Here is a 20414-nt window from a genome sequence, read left to right as displayed (position 1 = left end):
ACAGGATCATGCACACTGGCAAATCACGGGAGGATTTGCACACACAGTTTAAAAAAACAGGTATTTCAAAGTCAGTGCTGCATAACGCTCTCCAGTTCCTGCTATACAATCTTTTTGTATGGTAATAATTTCCTTATCTTTTCCTTTCTGTTTTTTGTTTGTTTGTTTGTTTGTTTTTGTTTGGCAACAAAACAGCAAAATAGTTGGTTGGGGCCATAAGATTTCTCTTAAACACTCAGCTCCCACACAAACACTTCAAATGAGATGTGCACGAAGTTAACTGCTGGCTCCTTGAGAGAAATCTTATTTTTTTACCAGATCTCACGCTAGCAGAGTTTTGGTACCTTAGATGTAGCCTTCAGTCACTAATGGAGAATTATTACAAAGCATACAGATGGATCACTAAAAAAAATGTCATGAGCTTAAGCTTCTCTCTACTACAAAAAAACAAAAAACAAACAAAAAAAACTGTTACAATTTGCAAGCAATAACTTGCAAGGTTATTGCAAAATAACAATGAATACTTTTCTGTTCAATTTAAAAATACAATAAGAAATAAAACTGAGATCAGTGGTTTTGGACAGCTTGATTCTAACGAACATTCGAACTTATCTCATTTACATTATATAACATATTAACATCCCTATTTTACATTAGCATGTGAAAAAAAAAAGGAGGGGGAGAGGGGATCATTAAAAGAATAAATATTTTCTCAAAAAAGAGCCAACAGTGTTACTGACCAATACTAGTGTAGCAGATCCCCTTTCTGTTTTTAACAAAGCAAACTTAAGTGTTTACTGAAAAATCAACAGGAACTTCTTTTCCCCAAAGATAACCCCCCAAATTGCACTTAAAGCCATCCTTAACTGATTACTTCGTGACTTAAATCCCTTCTTCCTTTGCAGTCTGAGGCTGTTAGGACTTGAGCAATACAGTTTTTCAGCTGTGACTCACAGATAACTGGTGGCCACGCACTGCTGGCTGGGAAGGAAGAAAACAATTCTCCTCCTTTCTTTTCTCTTGTTCAAGCACAGCAAAACTAAGTGGCATTGATCCCATAAGTGACATGTTTACTACAGGAACATTAAACTGAAGAAAGCAAAAAGCAGCAGCTTGTAAAATCATAAATTGGAGAGCATCTGCTTGCCCTGGACCACTCTTCTGAAGAAGGCGAGTGTGTTTCTCCCCACCCCATGCAAATATAGGCACAACGCATCTCATCTTTGCCCACATGTGACGTGAGTATTAAGGAGCCCGCTGTGATTTGTGGGGAGCAGGAATCGACAGAAAGAATAAGAGAGTGCTTTGAAAAACACTTTCATGTATCAGTCACAGGACCTGCTCTTTTATTCTCTCTAGGTTAACAATCTCCTTCCTAAAAGGCACCACAACACTAAAAACAGCCTGAAACTGGTTGCTCCCAGACAACAAAAACAAAAGCTGCTGCAAGAAGGGGTGGGAGAAAGCAAAAAAAAAAAACCCAACAAAACAAAAACCCACAAACCCAAAACAAACTAAAACCAATCCATAAAGAAAGAAAAGGGAGAGCTAATCCTTCCTCTCTGCTGACATGACAGTGCTGGAACGGCGAATGTGACAATGAACATTACATAAGGGTTGGCTCCCACCGTGATCCCGAACAAAAAGAGCCAGCGTGAGTCAATGGCAGCGTCTGTCGATCCTTACGCAACCCGGACCGGTGGCAGCGGCACGCACCGGCACCAGCCACTGCGCACACCGGCACCAGCCACCACCGCTGCCGGAACAGCCTCCTTTCCCTCTCGCCTTTCCTAAGGGATGCAGGGACACCCTGCTGCCCACAGTACCAATAGTTTGTGACCTCTAAAGAAAAAAAAACCCTGAATACTCTTCATAAGATGTCAGCGCTCGCTTCCATGCAGACATCGTAAGACACTGACAAGCTCTTTACCTCTAGACAGAGCCAGCAGAAATGGGCAAACTATTTCTGTGTTTGTATACGTGTGTATGTATATAATTATTTTCCTGAACAATGTTGCATTGCTTTTAAAAGCAACTTGACTTGATCACACTAAAGTAGAAATTGGCTTCATATAAATGAGCTCTTTCTTTGAAATACTCAAAAGGTCCTCACTGTCTAGAAGAGCAGTTTGGTTTGTACTACATACAATTTCAGGCTGAGGTAAGAAGCATGTGATCAGTTTTGCTTCCAATAATTACTGATACTCATCTGGATTAACACCATCATAAATGAACAGAAATTTTCTCTTACTTCACTCAACCCCCATTTTTAGCTCTGCTAACTCCTGTATAAATGGCACATGCATTCCCTGCTAAAGAATATGCTGAGAAAAGGAAACTTTCCTTCCCTCAACACTGTTTCTGCTTTCACAGAATCACAGAATGTTAGGGATTGGGAGGGACCTCAAAAGATCATCTAGTCCAAGCAAACAGTATTTCAATATAAAAGGCACTTTTAAGTGTGCTTTTACAGGTTTTGCCCATGGTGCTACAGCTATAGAAAAATAACCAGTAGCTGTGAGAGGAGTGAAATCCCGTTAAAGATTTCAAATTATGCGGAAGACCCAAGAGTAGAGCATGGCATGTCAGGATTCCAAATTATATTCAATATATTTTATATAGTAGATTAATTTGGGGCAAATTTGCTTACCCTGCATTAATGATAACCATTCTCAAATTCCAAAAGGTAGATTTTAAAAATCAGGTCCCAGGAGAGGTGTGCTAAGCCTTCTCTTTGTGCACACCCAAACTATGGCCAGAGGTGAGCCAATTCCCATGAGAAAGGAAGATCGAGATAACTAAAAGATCCCTCTAGGAGTTTAAGCTCTTGATATACATAGGTGCCAGATAAGAAGTTATATAATAAATCAAGAATAAATTACATAAACAGAAGCAGTGGAACAGAGAGGAGTGAAAAGGCAAAGAGCTAATCCCCTCTCAAGTAAAGATCAGTCACTGTCACTCTATGAAGACAAGCTGTGGCTTCGGGCTTACTTCCTTGAAGAGTATCCTACAGAAACAGACTGATATAGCTCATGAACAATGTTTTCATCTTTCAGAATGAGGAAAGTTCCATGTTTTCCTGATGCTGAAAGGTCTAGTTGATCTATCCTGTTCCCTCAGCATCACCCCATCCACACACACTTGTTCTTCGCCCCCCAGAGAAGCACATTTCATTATGAGGAATGATTCACACCTGTCACTGTGTCTCTGCTCACGAAACCAAGTTTCCCACCAGCCGTGGTCCAGGGCAACCCAAAATCCCCAGGGAGACTGACACCAGCCACGTTGCACACTGTCACCAACTGATCACAAAGTAAACACCACTTCATTCTTCCCTTGGTCATATGTCTGCGCCTGACTACCAACTGTTGCAGAGGACTAGGAGTTTGTTTTCAGTGCCTCATCCTTCTTCCTCTTGGTTTATGCAGTTTTTAGAAAAAAGAGGAATTCAACATGGTTTTGTTCCTCTTTATTCCGTACCCCACCTCCAGCAACGATAATTACACTAGCAACGAGAAAGCATTTCTTATGCCACCTACAGTTTACCAAAGAAACTTGAACAAGAGCAAAGAAAAGAAAGACAAAAATCCTGAAGTAGGAGGAAATTAAAATAAACAGTTTTGAACTCCCATGATATGAAGATGACAATTAGCATATGTTAGACCCAAGTCGCTCCAGTCTGTCAAACAATCAGACACACTAATTTTTATTGAATTCCACTGTAGATTAAAAATCCATTAAAGAATTAAAAACTGTCAGAAACCTGAGTTTCTTTCAGAGTCATTCCCTACATTCTACTTGCACAGTGCTGGAAAAATTTCCAGTAAGTCACACTTATAAAGGTCACGTTTTGCTGGTTTTGAGAACAAAGTCACCAAAACCTGTTGATCTTCACCTTTCCCATTAAACAGGCTAAAATAAAACCGTTGCACAGATCCTTATCTATCCTGCACAAATACATTTCTTTTGAAAACACTTATAATTGACACTATAAGCAGCTCACACTGAAAGCAAAGGGATGAAGTAGCCTCCTGTGGTTTTGTCCTTAGAAATGGAAGCACCACTTTGGTTGCATTTCACTAGCTCAAAACCTCCCAATGGTTTGGACAGGCCTGCAAAGGAAAAGAATGCAGCTCACTGCCTCTCACCATCCAACACACTGTTGCATGCATACACACACAAAAAACACCCCAATTACAGATAATCAGTATTATTTCACAAAAGAAACTGAGCTATGAGTCTCATTATATACATATTAGATTTTTTTATCTTATAAAATTGTGAGTATATGACTCTGCGTATTTGAGCTTACTTTCAAAAGAGCTTTAAAAGCAGCACAATGCAAGTTTGGCTAAGGAGATACGCAAATATTAACAGAAAGATAATATACCCTGTAGGTCACCGTACCCTTTTGGTAAACACACCCAACTATCCAGTCCCAACGTACGTTAAACAGGACATTAACTACTATTACAAATGGGCACAGGCATATCCAACAGTAAGACAGGAAGGTACCATTGAAAATGGACATATTAGCAAATTATTAAAAGACACCATATGGTGAATAAGGACCATGACAGTCACCTACAGAAGTAGCTGCTGGCTACAGAGACAACTCTTTTGGAGTAAAAATGGCACTACCTCCCAAAGGTATAAATTCACTTAACTTTCGTAACTGCCAGGAATGTCTTTTGTAGTACTTGTTCTTACTGAACAGACAACACTGTAGAGATATTCACACCCATGCAGAATCCAAATGTTACGTTTCCAAGATTCAGAAACAGAACTATAAAGAACATTCAGCTGTGATCTTCAAAACACCACAACCTTTTGGGTACTCTTTCTCTCAAAGATAAGTGCAAGTTTCAGTTAACTGCTTTCCCCAAGTGACCGCTTTTTCTATCAGAACTCAGTCAGCATTTGCAAACGCTGCCTGACCGGCACCCGTACCCAGCGAGCAAGGAGAGAAGGAACTGCCAGCAGGTCGGTTCTTCCTGCGTCCTGGTGACATGTCACTATCCCAGGCAAAGGGGACATATGTTCTAAGAAGTCAACATCCCTACACTCAGTTGCTACGATCTTCTGAAATACAACAGAGGTAGAATTTTGTGTCCCATCTTCATTTTTCCTCTCCCCCTCTCAAATTTTCAGTTGAGTTACCAGTCTTGAATCCAGGCTGCTGAGTCATTTTACTCAAGCTACCCATTTGCCTGATTTTTAGGAACTCTTGATCATTATTGATTTGGGCTGAACTCAGAAATTTTAATACTAAGTACAACTTTTCTTTTGATGGGAGTTCTTGGGTACAATTATTAGCACTCTTTCACAGAGAAAACTGCTTACGTGGCATTTCCAGAGTAGATTTACTGGCAACGCTGTAAAACCTCACTTAATTTCATTCATAGATCTCTCTCTGTTAGGAGGTAAATGGTAAAAATTAAAGACTTTCTAGTGGGTACACCGCTGGATGCATTTGTCGCTATGAATGTATATAAAAATATTCACAAAATGTTCCATGCTAGCAGCAGAGGCTCACAGCTCTGTACCTCATTCTGTTAAAATAAGCATTTCACTGATTAGAAATATTGATTTAGTTGAAATACAAGATCTCCTCTCTTCCTTGTGTTTCACAAGTGCTGTGGTAAGTACAGGAGAAAGAAAAAGGCACCTCTAAACAATTTTTTAAGAGAGAGTCAGAAAAAAAAATATTCTTACAAAGTGTGCATGACTAAGCAGATCACCCATTTCCTCAGTGTTCGCTGCTCATTATCTGAGTCTTATTTCTCTCAAGTAGTTAACTATAGTCATTATAGAATAAACAAATTCAGATCACATAATAAAGGCCTTAGTTGCTCACATTCCTTGGAGAACAGCATGTGAAGTTACAGTGGACAGAAACTTAAAAATGCTGGTTAGGGCAAATTGTGGTATGCATTGTCCAGAGTTTACCCCTGCCAAAAAAAAAAAAAAAACAAACTAACAGCTTCCCCAGGAAATTCTCCTCCAGAGATGACAGGATTATGTCTTAGGATTGAGGAAAAATCAGAAACAAAATCTCTTCTGGCATAACAGCTTTTCCCCAAATACCTAATCTCAAAGGCATCCTGCTTTTTCACCCCAGGCCTTCATTCTACGCAACAGTCATTCTGCTGTCCAGTTTTCAAGGCAATTGCTTTACCCTGTTTAGGGTAAGGGTTGCAAGGCATTGATTTTTGTAAGGTTTATTTTTTGGTCCTGTTCCCTCAATTTGTTGACACCTATGGACAAGAAACTAAACACCCAACCAATGACACCACTCCTACAACAACTTCTTGATTTAGGAAAATATTCTTTGTTCCTCCTACCTCCCACACCCCAATATACCCTGCAAAAACAATCTGACTTTTCTTATTTCTTAAGCCCGGACACTTGTGTTTGAGAAGTCGCTGAGGTGACTCCACAACCCTGGCACTTTAAGAGGAACATCCAACTGCTTCTGGAAAGGAGAAACCACAGCTAGTCATTTTTCACACAAGTAGTGATGCTGGAAGACTAATCTCAACTTCTGGACAGTTGGATTATACTACCAGTGCTGTGTCTTTCATCAGTGAGTGATGCAAAGACTAAACAAAAGAGAGTGATAAACACAAGATGGCAACCAAAAACCTGATGCTAATCCCACCAGTTAGAGAGACAGTGACATGCCCTGACACGGGCAGGCAGCTTTCAGATTTCACTGGCACCAGAAGGGTAATAAACATTTGTCCTTTATTAAATTACCTGTTTTTCCTTCTGCTGACTGCAGCTTCTTAGGCCTCGGACACTCTCTGCAGCAGCTGGTCTCTCCCACCAGTGCACCTGTCCGGACTGTGCCAGAACCACAGCCTGCACGGCCACACGGCAAACTGATTCAGCCAAAAAACAACCCAAAAGCAAAATTCAATTCCCAAAGGTGATTTACTACAACGTTGCATGAACAGCTGTGCAGCCAGAAAGGAAAAAGACAGCCAAGAGGGTGGGAGCAAGCAGCCCTGGGTATGGCCAGATCAAGCTGGCATCAATGTCTGCAGGACCATGGTCTCAGCAGCCAGAATGGTGCTCCACATACAGAGGACAGACAGCGTTTTGACTTGGGAATGCAATAAAACTTCCTTACCTTTGTTACAATCACTGATCAAAAGCATCGTGCATGTATCTGAGGTGAGACATGAACATTCTCATATTTAATCCTCTCATTTGTCCCCTTCTTTAAATAGTCACGGCATCATTATGTGGTTTGTGCAGAGAGGTATCTATTTTTGAAGTTCATTTGGTTGGCTTTTTCTAATTGAAAAATCAATGCAATTGCCACTCAAAGGACAAAAGTACCACAAATTACACCACACAGTTAGACTCTCGCTGTGCACTGTTAACATCTCTCTCCCCATAGCAGGCCCCGCATTCCCCGGCCTCGGTTCTACAATCCTCCCCCCATCCCCAAAATCTCATCCAGACTCCTGGATAATTAATGCTGTTCCCCCTCAATCTTCCCTGCCATAAATAATGAGAGAGGTGGAGTTACCTTATAATACTCATGGGGAGCAGCAGCACAAAACTGATGTGATTTCATAGAGGAACAGCCAAAAACTGTTTGCCTCCCCTTTGTCCTGTCCTTTTTTATTGTGCTTTTTTAATTTCTAAGATAAACACAAATCAAAAAGCCATGCATGAGTTTATTTTGGCTAGCATATAACATACAACCCAGCTAACCTGAAACCTAAAGATGGTAAAAATGAAAGCAAAGTAGCAATATCATTTTTATTCAAGGAAAAAGACATGAGAAATTTCAACTTTTGAATCCATTTTCTGGAAGGTCAAGGTGAAGATTTTTTAATTAAGTTAAAAACATACAAGTTGAAGTCTAAAAGGAAGATTCATTATTTCTGAAAATCTAGAAAGAGTGTCTGTGTTCAAAGGGGTTTTTTCTGTACCAGTTTGGAGCTTCCTTAAGGAAGTGAGGAAAAAACGTTACCTAAATCGCATCTTCTTCATTGTCATCTCTCACGCCACTCCAGTTCTTGTGGTGCAATTTTTCCACAGTAATAACAACAGTTGTAGTTAAAGCAGCAAGACTTGAAAAACTAGAGGATTCCATTAAAAGTGACAGTACATTTTAAGGAAAACTATATTTCAAAATATTTAAAAAATGAAAGAGACCAGCAACAGATTTAGAAACAAAAAGATCATTACTTTCAGAACCATTCTAAGTCACAATGATCACCTTTAAGAGGAAAAAAAAAAACAAAAGAAGCCTCCAGTTTAAACTTTGTGTCATCCCAAGTCTGGGGAGGCTGATGACCCTCCAGAATGACATACAGAGCTCCAAAATGTCATCTAGACTATGAAATAATATTTTTAACTTCCAGGCACTGGCTGATATCATACCTTTTTCTACTAAATTAAAGAGCCCTTTAGTACACAGCTTATTTTCCCCAAAGAAAATTGAGAAACTTTTAAATATCTCACGATAAGCTAAACCAATTGAGCACTTTAAGAAAAAGTTTTATAATGAGTGACTTAATCACCCAAGCAACATCAAATGTTACATCATCTTCCTTGCTTTTAAAATTCCCTTTAAAAACATCAGCATTAGACCAGGTCAAAATATTTCCTCACTGATTTTACCCCTCTGTCCTTATTCAGTATTTCCTGTTATTACGGATGTACATTAGTATTAACAAAGTAATCAGCTTATTTTAGTAGCCCTCCTATCCACAGTGTTACTCTGAGGACTCACGTACGGCCATATATAAATATATATACATATATATATATATATATATGCGCTCAGCTCCTGCCATTCTCTCCAAGGTCTCTAGTTTCTGGAAGCACAATTCTTTTTTCTAGACCGATAGCCTCCAGTCTTTCCCACAATACGCATAACTTTATGCTCCATCTCTATAAACACATATTTGGTCATATTAGACCCAGTTACCCACACGATTCGAAGGACACTGTACAGTTGCCATTCCTTCTTCATGCTTCACCACTCACTGCATCCTTTACATAATCCACAAATTTGATCAGCTCCAATTTCATGTTTTCTTCCAGGCCACTGAACAAAATACTACAAAGCTCTAGACTACTATAAATCCCTGAAACATCCTCCATTCATTTTCTGTTTCCCACATCTACTATTTTTAATCTAGGTTTTGACTAACTGACCATACATAAAAACATATCTGTTGAACAAGATTCACTTTGCAACAACACCCTTATTGATCAGTATTGCAGGAGGAACGGGAACATAATCATCACACAAATCCCATACCTAAGTATATGTTTGATACAAGAGTTTTGATTACAACTTTTTGATCTTCCAGAGCACTGACACTCACCAGTCATGTAGCGGTTTCCTTTATTTCACTAATTTTGAGTAAACCCTACCACCAGCCCTCCTCAATCAATTCCTTTTTGAGTAACATCCTGGTTTCCATGCTGACTCAGCAGGCTGTGTGAGCATTGCCACCTCACAACCCCTTTTCAGGCTTTGTCTGGTTCACAAATTTTGTTTGGTTTGAGGTTTGGTTGGTTGTTGTTTTACTAGCCTTTGGGTGCAACATGCAGCTAGTGCAACTCACATGAAATCAATACACTTTAATAACCTATTTATTGCAGATCCAACAACTCCAAATATAATAGCCCACACTTAATTGATGCTGATATCCGGGACAAGACTTGAGTTTCTCAGAGACTGAAGAAAATCTTTTGATGAATTATCCTTCATCTAAAACATGATTTCCACAGTTCTCATGGGCTAGAAAAGCTTTCTTCACAAGCAAAAATTTTGGGTAAAAATTTTCATTGCCAAGGGAAGAAAGTACAAGTCAAGATCGTATTACATCCACCACATTTCAATGATACACTGTACTTGCCCTACAAACCCTTTGTACACGACCATCCACATTGGCTAAGTAATGGAAGGGTTCTGTAGTTTCTGTTAATCAATTCTGCCCCCATATAGCTCCAGTTCTTTGTTAATTAGATCAAGCTAGCTTTCCACAGAGAATGCCAGAGTAAAGTTATCTGCCTGTAAACTGCCAAATCATTACAAAACCACTTTAATTGCTTTTTTGAGTTTAATGTCTCTCTTAAGGCTCTCTTGTTGTGTAAACTGCATTGTTTTGCATGTTAAGCCTCAATCAAAGTCCTCTCATGTTCAGCATAAATTTTGATGTATTTGTAACACAAGAAAGCATGTGAATATATCGAGCTTTTCCAACTACTATTTTTTACTTAGCTGCCAGCAAAAGTCCACCAGCGTAGCGCTAATTACAGTGGCAGCGGAGAGCTTCTGTTAATATGCTTAATCCTTGGCTAGAAATTTAAGTCATGGCAGTAGAAAGTGTTTTGTGCCAGCACACTGCAACTACTGAGGCTTCTACCAGCACTGCTACATGTGCACATGAAGAGTGGGGGGAGAAGGACAGAGTCACATCAAGTCATATCAGCAAGAAGCTGGTTCACCTCATCAACTCTCCTTTTCAAACAGGTGTTCAAGAAGCCAATGCTAACTGCACTTTGCAGATCAAAAACCCCTCCTAGGATTTAGGACAGTAGCAGAGGGCACTATTTATAAGGTTTGAACACTGTACTCCATGTTTACACCACAAGCCATGCTGACAGTATCTAACATTCTTTCAGCTTCATTGTCAAGCAACTGGCTAAAAGTCTTCCCCTCAAGATTTCTGCATCCTTGAACATCTTCTGCCATGAAGTTATCCAGTGCTTTTCTCGAGCACAGAGTCAATACTACCTCCAGACAGGTTCACACCAGCCTTTATGTTTGTTCTAATGTTTGAGTAATCAGTTGTCCCTCATACCTAAATTGGTTCAATCTTCCTTCGTTTCTGCATTCAACCTTGCAGATATACCTGCAGAACAGCAGCTTTGGGACAAGCTGACAAGCCAACACAGAGTGCTTCAAATCGCTGCTCCCACTTACACACTTCAGAGCATGCTGAAAATACCACTATTAAATTTAAAGTGATGTAATACTTCTCTTTTTCCCCTCCTCCTTCAAATGAGTTCTAGTTACCTTCAAAATGCCACAAGATTTTTAAAGGTGTCAGAGTAACCCCAACTCCAGCATTACCACTTAGCAAGAACAAGATTTAAATCATGAGTGCTGCTCTGAGTTTACAATAGCACTGAATCAGTCTCCCTTGCAGGACTAAACTGACATTCTGCTATTCCACTTCAGACAAAGTTGAGTCAATGGTATGCCTGGCCTTCAAGAACTTCTAAAAGCCTATTTTCTATACTTTGAGGTATATTTCAAAGCAATCACTCTCGATAAGTTTTATATCTGCATGGTTAAAATCAATGCATACATTTTTCCCAAAAAAACTTGTTTCAACTTCAGATATCCTCATTCTGATAGCAAATATGTGCAATCAGCACTTGCTGGTTACCACATATGAAATACTGATCAGTTAGTTTCTTAGTGTTCCTTAGAATGAGAAGTCCCCAGCTAGCAGGTTCAGAAGAACAATGACTTAAAAAAAACAAAACACACTACCATATTCTCAGAAGTCAAACCAGCTTCTAAAGATGCCTGTTCAACAATTTTTCCCCTCTCACAGCTACCTGTAATTCCACCTTCTTCCTTCTCGCATTATGGAATGACTCAATTTCATCAACTAAATCTGCCCCTTTCTCAAACAACAAATGGTGTTACTTTATCAGCCCCCTTCATTTTCAGGATTCTGTTTCTCATAAGCATAAAACCCTAGAAACCAGAGGTTTCTAAAATTTAATAAGAAATGAAGCTTTCTTTCATTTTTTCAAATTACCTAAATATCAGATTCTACACATGCTGTTCTACAAGTCTGAATATAACTATTGATTTCTACTTCTTCTATGTTGGGGTAAGTACTTAATAAACACTGATTTGGGGGGCAGAGGGGAACAGCAGCTCTCTATAAATTATCTTATTTTTATATAGCTTCAAATGTTGCTTAAATACAACAAATTCCTGTCTTGTAATAAGCATTCTCTGGAACAAACCCACCTGTAATTAACTCAATATGCTTGACAATCAGGAAAATATTATGCAGAAATTATTTTGTGTAAACAGAAAACACACATCTCAAAATTATATCTGTACCAAGTATCTAGGAATTTCAAATAGTACTTAGCCTCTGAAGGAACTGTGTTCTCCAGAATTAAGTTTAAACTAAGAAACTTCATTAGCAGGGGATATTTGTCCTCCAGAGTGTTATGGTGCAAAAACTTTTAAGCACCTGAAGGAAACAAGTTCAAAGAAATTACACTAACATAACTGCACTGCAACTAACTGCATTCTTAAAAATATTGCATTTAAACGTTTCATTCAACTCACATCCATAAACAACACTACCTGAAAACACATTTCCTACGTTACTAAATTCTGGATTTGAATTTGATCAAATGAGATTCAATTCAATCTTCATGGTAAAAGTCTCACTCCACTGCCACTCCCTTCTCAGCCTGGTAACCTGATACATCTCAAAGAGGTAATTGAAAGAACACAATTTTGAGAAACAAAGTCACAGCAACACAACTGGCAGACCTGTGGGCTGGGAGGCACAACCAGCCAGGGTATGTGCAACAGCAGAAGAGATAGGAAAGGCCAGGTAGTCAACAGTCACCACTAACAACAACCGCAATGTGCAGAAAAGGATGGGAAAACTACTGCTCAGTGCTGCAGGTGTGATTTGATGCATGTGTGTAAGTATCACACAGGTATGTGCTCACATAAAAGTTAAGGAGGCTCTTCAGAGGTGCATGGCAGAGGGTGAGATACAACAGTTGTGTGTGTTACATACAGGTACATACAAACACAAAATGTGACACAGGTTGGACAGCAGGCTAAAAACAAGTCAGCAGTGTACCCTGGCAGTGGTGCAAGCTAACAGCACACTGGATTGCCCCAGCAGGAGCACAGCCTGCCTGAGCAAGGAACCCATCACTCCCTGTCACTTGGCGCTTTCCACACCCACCTGAAACACCATGTACAGTTTTGAACACTCCAGCACAAGCAAGACACAAATAAACCTGAATTAGTTCAGTGGAGGGCTACTGAGATGTTCAGGGGAACAGAGCACTTGCTGTGTGAGGAAAGGCTGTGAGAACTGGAGTTGTCCAGACACGGAGGTTCTCCAGAAGACGGGAGGCACAGAGATACGCGGCAGGAGGACAGGAGACATAAACTGCAGTAGCAGAGGTTGTGACCTGACAGAGAAAAGACCTTTCCCTGCGGAGACAGTCAAACACTGGAACAGGGACACAGACTGACAAATCTTTGGAAGGCTGAAGACCTGAATGAACAAAGCCCTGGTCTGAATTTGGTGTTGACCCTGCTATGAGCAGCAGGTTTGACTAGACATCTCCTGAGGACCTTTCCAGCCTAAATTACTCTATGACATTGATTTGGATCCCAGAGAACACTAAAATGACCTGTTACCATTTTCTATGCCAGATTATACTTCTCAAATCTCCACTACTAAGATAAGACAGGAAACACATTGTTTCTTCTCCTCAAAAGAGTATATGATGCTCCAGTCCAGGATCTGCAATACTCTCAAATATCAAAATTGGAATTTCAAGAGATTTGAGGCATGCAGAAGTTGCCAGTTACCCGAGTGTAGTACAAGTGGAACATGGTGGCTAAACATTCAGCTTCTTTTGGGAGGAGGAGATGGTGGTATTCAGTTTGAGGCAGTGTTAACCCAGAAAACATCACACAACCACAAAAACTTTTCCTTAAAGCAGCAACTATATTTTTCTTGGAAATTTCACATTCAGCACCTACCGTTAATGAACAACTCCTATATTCTGATGCTGATAAGGTCACAGGACAAGAGCTGTTTGCTCTGTGTATTCAGGATGTATAGCTTCACACCTGGGAAAAGAAACCTTACTTAGAAAACCAAGGTCACACCAGAGCTCCCACCAGAAGCACCTGCAGTGGCCTAAGCAGGCTGGTTTGTTTTCATCCCTCTCCTAGACACTACTGCCCCTAGAGCAGAACTACCAAAACAAAGGATGTTTATTCTAAAATAACTGATATGGCACTGAAGCAGAGAGAGAATTGCTCAAAAGGTCCATTACTCTAACCTGGGGAGGGGAGTTACCACCTTTGACCGGGCAGCAAGAATATCTTAATACAGAAGTTTCCGCAGTCATTTCCTATGGGCTATATTGATTATTTGCTAGCCTCAACGTTTGTGTAACCATACAAAGATATCCAATGTTAAGAAAGTTAAAAAAACAAGCAAATGTGATCATTAGCATCTTATTAGCATAAAAAGGTAAAAATGAGCTCCATTATTTCCTTTTAAAGCCTTTTTTTTTCAATAAAAATTCCCCACCTGCAGATAGACTAAGGTGATGTACTAAGAACTTTTTAAAGCACCAGTTTTGTACAAATCAGCGAAGTGGCAGGAGGGGAAATCAATGTAGTTTACAAGTGTCTCATAAACATGAGCACTGAAACGTCCAGTCACCAATGTAACCACCAACAAAAGCAGCCCATACACTATTCCATAGGGGGAGCAAGTTAAAAAGCAGTGAGACAGGATCAAGAGATAACAGCTCAACACACCGAGACTTCTCCCTCTTAAAGCTCACCACCAAGTCTCACACAGACACTAAATTTTTACTTTGCTTGTCTGTTCACCGGCCCTACAGATCACGGCTGTTCAGCCGCAGCAGGAGCGGGACAAGCGCTGTGCCCCGCATAGCCGGGCTCTGACAGCCCCCCGGCTCGGGTCCCTCCTTGCAGCGCGCGTGGGCACCGAGGAGCCGCGACACCCCACGGGGGCAGATGCAGCCCCGCAGCCGGCCCGCCCACGCCCCCGAAATCAGACACTCGCTTAGGCCCCGAACCGCGGCGGGATGCAGCGGGAAACGAGCCCCGCGAAGCCCGGGCTCGGCGGTCCCCGGGCCAGTCGCCCCGCTCTCACAGTCGCTGGCGGGGCCCGGCGCAGGGAGTGCAGTCTCAGCCCGACCCTCGCCCCCAGGCTCAGCCTCCGACTCCCTCACACCGCTGCGCCGGCTTCGGGCTCCCCAGGAGCCGGGCCGCTACCCCGCCGCCCCCTCACACCGGGTGGCTATTTCCCCGCTGCCCCGACTCCGATCCCCACGGGCCCAGCAGCCTTTGCCACTCCACCCCCCTCTCGGGTGTCCGCTCGCCCGCCCCCGCAGCCCCCCGGCCCGGGCGGCCGGCGCCCCACGCCGCTGCTCACACACCCCCGGCGGGGCGGGGCGGGCGGCCGCGGGCCTCTGTCGGCGCGCCCCTTCCCGGCTCGCTCCCATTGTGGCGGCGGCGCCCCAACCGCGCGGCACCGCCGAGCTCTCACCTCGGCCGGGGGGCGGGGGGGCTGCGGCGGGCCCCAGGAGCTGAGGCCGCCCGCCCGCCTCCGTCCCAGCCTCGGCGCTCAGCCGCCGCTCGGGGGCCGCATCACCCAGCGTCCGGCCCCCCCCACCCCCCGCTGGAGCATACGCAGGATCCCCCGGGCAGCAACAGGCGCCTCCGCCGCAAAGGTTCCGCAGGGCGGAGAAAGGTTCCTCCTCGCCGCCAAGGGCGGGAAGGCGGCGGGAGCCGCACGGCGAGGACGGGGCGGCCCGGCTCTGGGTGGGCCCCGCGCCGCTCGGCCGTCAGGGCCCGCTGGCCGCGGGACGGGGCTGCTCCGCGCCGCCAGGGCCCGGCCCCCCGGCGGAGTCCCGAGGGCCCCATCCGCCTGCTGGGCAGGCCCGGGAGCGGGTAACGGCGGGAGCCGCAGCGAGGCCGGGGAATGCGGGGCCTGCCCAGCCGCCTGGCTCACCGGCTGGAGCTTCGGCTGTTTCTGCCGGCAACATCGGCTGTGAGGAGAGTTACTGCGTGAAGCGTGGGGATACCCCCCGCGAGATGCTGTTAATTAGCCACAGGGTGCCACAGTTAGTTAAGGCTGAGCCGCCTCAGGGATCTCTCCCCCAGCCTCCCTCTCAAGGAAGGGACAACACAGAGCTCAGCTCTGGGCCTCGTCCTGTCAGGTCTTAAAAGCCTCCACATATGACATTCCGTCAGTCTCTGATACCCCGCTCCGGTGCCACACCCCTTCACAAGAGAGAACTTTGCCTTCATATCCAGTCTGACACAAGACACTTAGGTTTACAACCACTGTTTCTCATTCTCCTGCCATGAATTCTTGTCATCTCCCCACAGGTACTGGACAATCACCACTGCATCCACCCAAACCTGCTCCAGCTCAACCCACTCCCTTCCCTCAGCCTGTTATGCCCCAACCCTTTCACAGCCTCCACACAACTTTCTTAAATTTGCATCTCTAACATATCAGGGGGATTCAAAACCACATACAGCATTTCAGATGTGATCTAATGAGTGCTGAGTAAAAGGGGAGCCCACCACTCACCTCCGTGGCTGGCCGCAGTCCCATGGACACAGCCCAGCGTGTTGATAGTCTCCATCACTGCCAGGAGACACTGCTGACACCGCATGGAGAGCATGCTGTTCACCCTGTACAACAGCAAGAGCCTGGTGTTTCCTTCTGTTAAACGGAAGAAAAAGAACAAGACCAGCAGAAAAATGTGCCTGTCTGGTTTCCCAGGTCGGTACTCAAATATCCAGAGCATGAAAAATAAAAGCAAGAGACTAGTATCTGACTCCAGCAATGTAGTGGCAGCCTGGGGATGATCAGTGCAACACAACCCTTAGTTCTTCAGGGGTCTCCTGAATTTCAGGGAAGCCAGAGCTGGTCCAGGAGAAAAGGACCATAACACCACAGAGCCATCTGACAAACACCGTGTCCCTGGGCACTTTGCAAAGCCATGAGGTACCACAGAAAACCTTCACCCTCCTTCCCACCCAGACACATCAAAATCCTCCACCGGACCTTTTGTTAAACCTGACATGAAATTCTGGGTTTTCCTTCCCTGTCCCAACTTGTCACACAGATGAGACATCCAGAAGGCAGGATGACAACAGAGGCCTCAGAGACAGAGTGAAAGCAGAAGAACCCCCAGCAGAGCAGTGAGGAGTTCTTATTGGCTTTTATTCCACATTACAACATCTGAAAAAAAAAAAAAAAAAAAGTCACACCTCAGCAATTTGCTCCACAGTAGCACTGACAAGCTCAATCCAGCTAAGGACAGCTTCTCTAAGGACCACCTCTAAGTTCTCCAGCAGCTAGCACCTTCTCCTTATTTCTGTGGAGTTAACTAAGGGAGCTAAAACAGACCTAGAAATTTATTCTTGGCTAATATAGGTGTATGACCACTATCTTTCAAAGTCAATGGATCTTTGCAATCAGACACATGTATCAGGTGGGTGTGTCAGGCTGAGTTTGGCACAGGGGGGCTGCCTGCACAGTCCTGATGCAGTGTTTGTCCCCATCACCCAGCTCCACATCATACACTCTTTCTTAGCAGGTAGCTCACAGTCCAGCCACAGAACACTCACATCCACCACACTGAAGCAGATGCCATCAGGAACTCACACCAACAACAACTTTCAGTCCACACAGCAAGAATGAGTTATTACTGCTGGTTTGCAACACTGAGGCTGGAGTTACAGTGTCCAGATAGAACTGGGTAGAAAGCTCAGGTGTTATTCCTCAAGGAAACATAAGTAACCTCAAATCCCATCACACATGGCAGCTCTGGCTCCTTAAACAGGTACCACCTGTCCTTTACCATCACTGTGGAAGATTAGGTTGAAGGAGTGACCCCTTCTTGAAAAAGCATATCAATAAATGTTCTGAAATATTCCAGGTGGGATTGTTAATTCCCACCCAATTTGAGCAGAACAGCCATCCACACAACACTCCAAGTACCTTCACAGCCTTTCACATATACATAAACCATCACCAAAAGTGCTATATAGACAACAAATTGGCATGGTTCCTTGGGGCAGTGGCTGATTGGTCATCACAGCAGTGTGCCCTTTGTCCTTCTACTTGAGTGAATACTACTGGGCACATGCAGCAGGTTTGGTGTGAGCTGGGCAGGCATCGAAACATAGGAAAGTTCCCTTAGCTGGCTGTTGTGAAACACCAAAGCACAGGGATGCAGAGTGCATCTCCTCCTTTGCGAGATTCCTGCTCCAGCCTGCAGTAGTTAAGCCAGTCTCAGAGGTCACGCAGAATCTCTGGCTTTTGCAAACCTGACCAGTGCACAGGCCCAAGGGGAGAACAGTAAGACCTGTAGAGTACTTCCCACCAGGGTCCCAGGTTTTCTTTAGCACCCTGCCACTCCAGCTTTTCTCTGTAAATCCCTGCAAATCCAAGGAACAGCAGAGTCTCATCTCTAGTGATAAATAGAGCTGACTGATATCCTACAACTGGGCCTCAGAAGAGTAAGACAGACATTATCTTAATACAGGAAAGGCCATCAGATTTCAAAGCAACAGTTTCAACCTCTATCTCTTTAAATGCTCATATCATTTACAGTCTGAATTGGGTTCCTGGGCAGTATCAGTTACATGGACTAGCAGCTGTAGAGGACATTAGCACAATTCCTCTTCCTGAGGTTTTTACAGTTTAATGGACAGGAAGCATTGCTGGTGAGCCTCCAGCTTCTGATGCTCCGACCAGAATCTCCCCCAAAGCTCTCCTTCTTCCCTTTGTGCTTTTTTCTGTCCTAGAATCACTCTCAATTAACAGTACAAAAATAAAACTGATGTCATCCATCCCTCCTAAGCTGCACATGCATTATTCATCAACATGCCCTAATTGATTCTCTCATAACCATGAGCACTTCTGTACTTGGCTGTGTCACTCTTGTCCAGCAAAGCACAATTTACAAAGTTTTATGTTACTTGGAAAAGGCACTTTCAAAGTGTTACCTTTCACAGCTTTACTGATCAGACTTTCTCAATACATAGAGCCATCAGGCCTCAGTTTTGTGTCCAGAAAAAAGTGTTCATCAAGTAACTCTGATGCATTGATGCTCACTGTCCTGACTGGGACATCAGCACTGCTCTAGATACTCTGGGCCCTCTTCCTACACACCAGGGTCTTTAAAAGAGGCAAAGGCAGGATTTGGGAAGGTCTCTGTTCCTCTGAATAAGTGCTCTGAGATGCATAATCCACAGAACATGTGGAGAGTTAAAATGCCTTACAAAAACTTTCCATGAGAGTTACAGAAGCATCTCCTAAACCTGCTCACCCTGCCACAGGAGACAAGGCTCTGTGAAGGGTGTCTCTATAGCAAGAGAAAAATACATATCCCATCAGGAAGATAACTTAGCTTTGCCTTCCATGCCCTGGCACTAGAATACCTCTGGATTCTTCCATCCTAAGCTCTGTCCAAGAGTTCTAGAAACTGAAAGCCTGTGATGGGATGCTTGGAAACAGAGCAGATGTTATCAAGGTGCAGTCCACAGGCACAGGCAAAGCAGCAGGTCTGCAGTTCACTCTACAACCCAAGCAGCTGGGAATCAGCATATGACATCCAGTCAATTAATAAATCACAAGCCTGGCACAAATGTGCTTGGTTTGATGGAATCACAGCAACTGTTTCCCAAGTACTCTAGTGACAGTGCTACAACTGCTACAGCATAATTCCTAATGCTGATGGGCATGCCCTTAGAGGCTTCTCTTTCAAGAGTTTGGTCTAACCTGTGTTACTTAAACTGACATGGAGGAGGCATCATCTGTGTGCCATGGTGACCCTCCTTGTGCTTCCTGCAGACCTTCCCTGGCCAGCGGTGACACACAACGCTGTTCTTCACAGCACCAGTCACCTGCTAAACCACATCTGTGTTGCCTCCTTTTCCATGTGCCTTTACTTGCCTCTTTCTTCTTACGGTACTCACTCTGGGTGCTGGTCACTGTCCCCTCTGCTTGCTGGTGAACTGTCCCACTGTGGAAGGAGAACACACTCTGGCCAGTCCCTTTTTCACAGCAGGCACATCCACACCACAGGATAGGAAACCTAGAAGTTGTTTCCATCCTGAGAGGAGAACTCAGGCAGTCACACAGAGGGAAGAAAAGTGAAAAATCAGAAACAGAAGCTCACTCTATTTCTAATATCACACTTAATGTAACATTAAGCTTTGTGCTTTGATCAAGGAATTACCAGGGAGTCTCATCTCAGAGAAGCCTGTTCATTTTATGGTGGTTCTGCTTCATGAACATTTAACCGGAATCATGGTATTCATCTTGGATTTCACTTGCACCTTAACACTCAGTCTGCAATCTTCTTCTTTCCCCACTAGAAGGGGCTAAGAACCAGACACTGGAGAACAGAAACAGGTAAGTTGTTCTGGACAAATTAAAACCAACGTTCATTACATGAAACAACTGGAACACTTCCTCTGTGTGCTCAGCTCTGCACTAGCCTAATCCAGAAGAGAATCAGTGCCATTACAGGGCAAGATCGCTCTGCTTGGAAAGCAGGCATTTATTTTG

At 43.6% G+C, this 20414-nt stretch overlaps 1 protein-coding gene across 3 annotated transcripts in view; it reads right to left on the bottom strand.

Moving 5' to 3' along the window:
* The window catches only part of RAD54L2 (RAD54 like 2), a 66066-nt gene extending 50556 nt beyond the window's left edge, over nt 1–15510 (bottom strand). For 2 of the 3 annotated variants that reach the window (XM_065845846.2, XM_065845841.2), the window contains exons 1-2: nt 15366–15510; nt 13817–13906 (exon numbers count right to left, since the gene is read on the bottom strand). The gene's annotated coding sequence lies outside the window, so the exon portion shown is untranslated. The remainder of the gene's footprint in view (nt 1–13816; nt 13907–15365) is intronic. The other variant, XM_065845843.2, reaches the window with a different exon arrangement.
* Between the last annotated feature and the right edge of the window lie 4904 nt (nt 15511–20414).

This window comes from Patagioenas fasciata, chromosome 10 (genome assembly GCF_037038585.1).
Source record: "Patagioenas fasciata isolate bPatFas1 chromosome 10, bPatFas1.hap1, whole genome shotgun sequence".
Taxonomy (NCBI): Eukaryota; Metazoa; Chordata; class Aves; order Columbiformes; family Columbidae; genus Patagioenas; species Patagioenas fasciata.
This window is presented reverse-complemented; position numbering and strand designations above follow the sequence as displayed.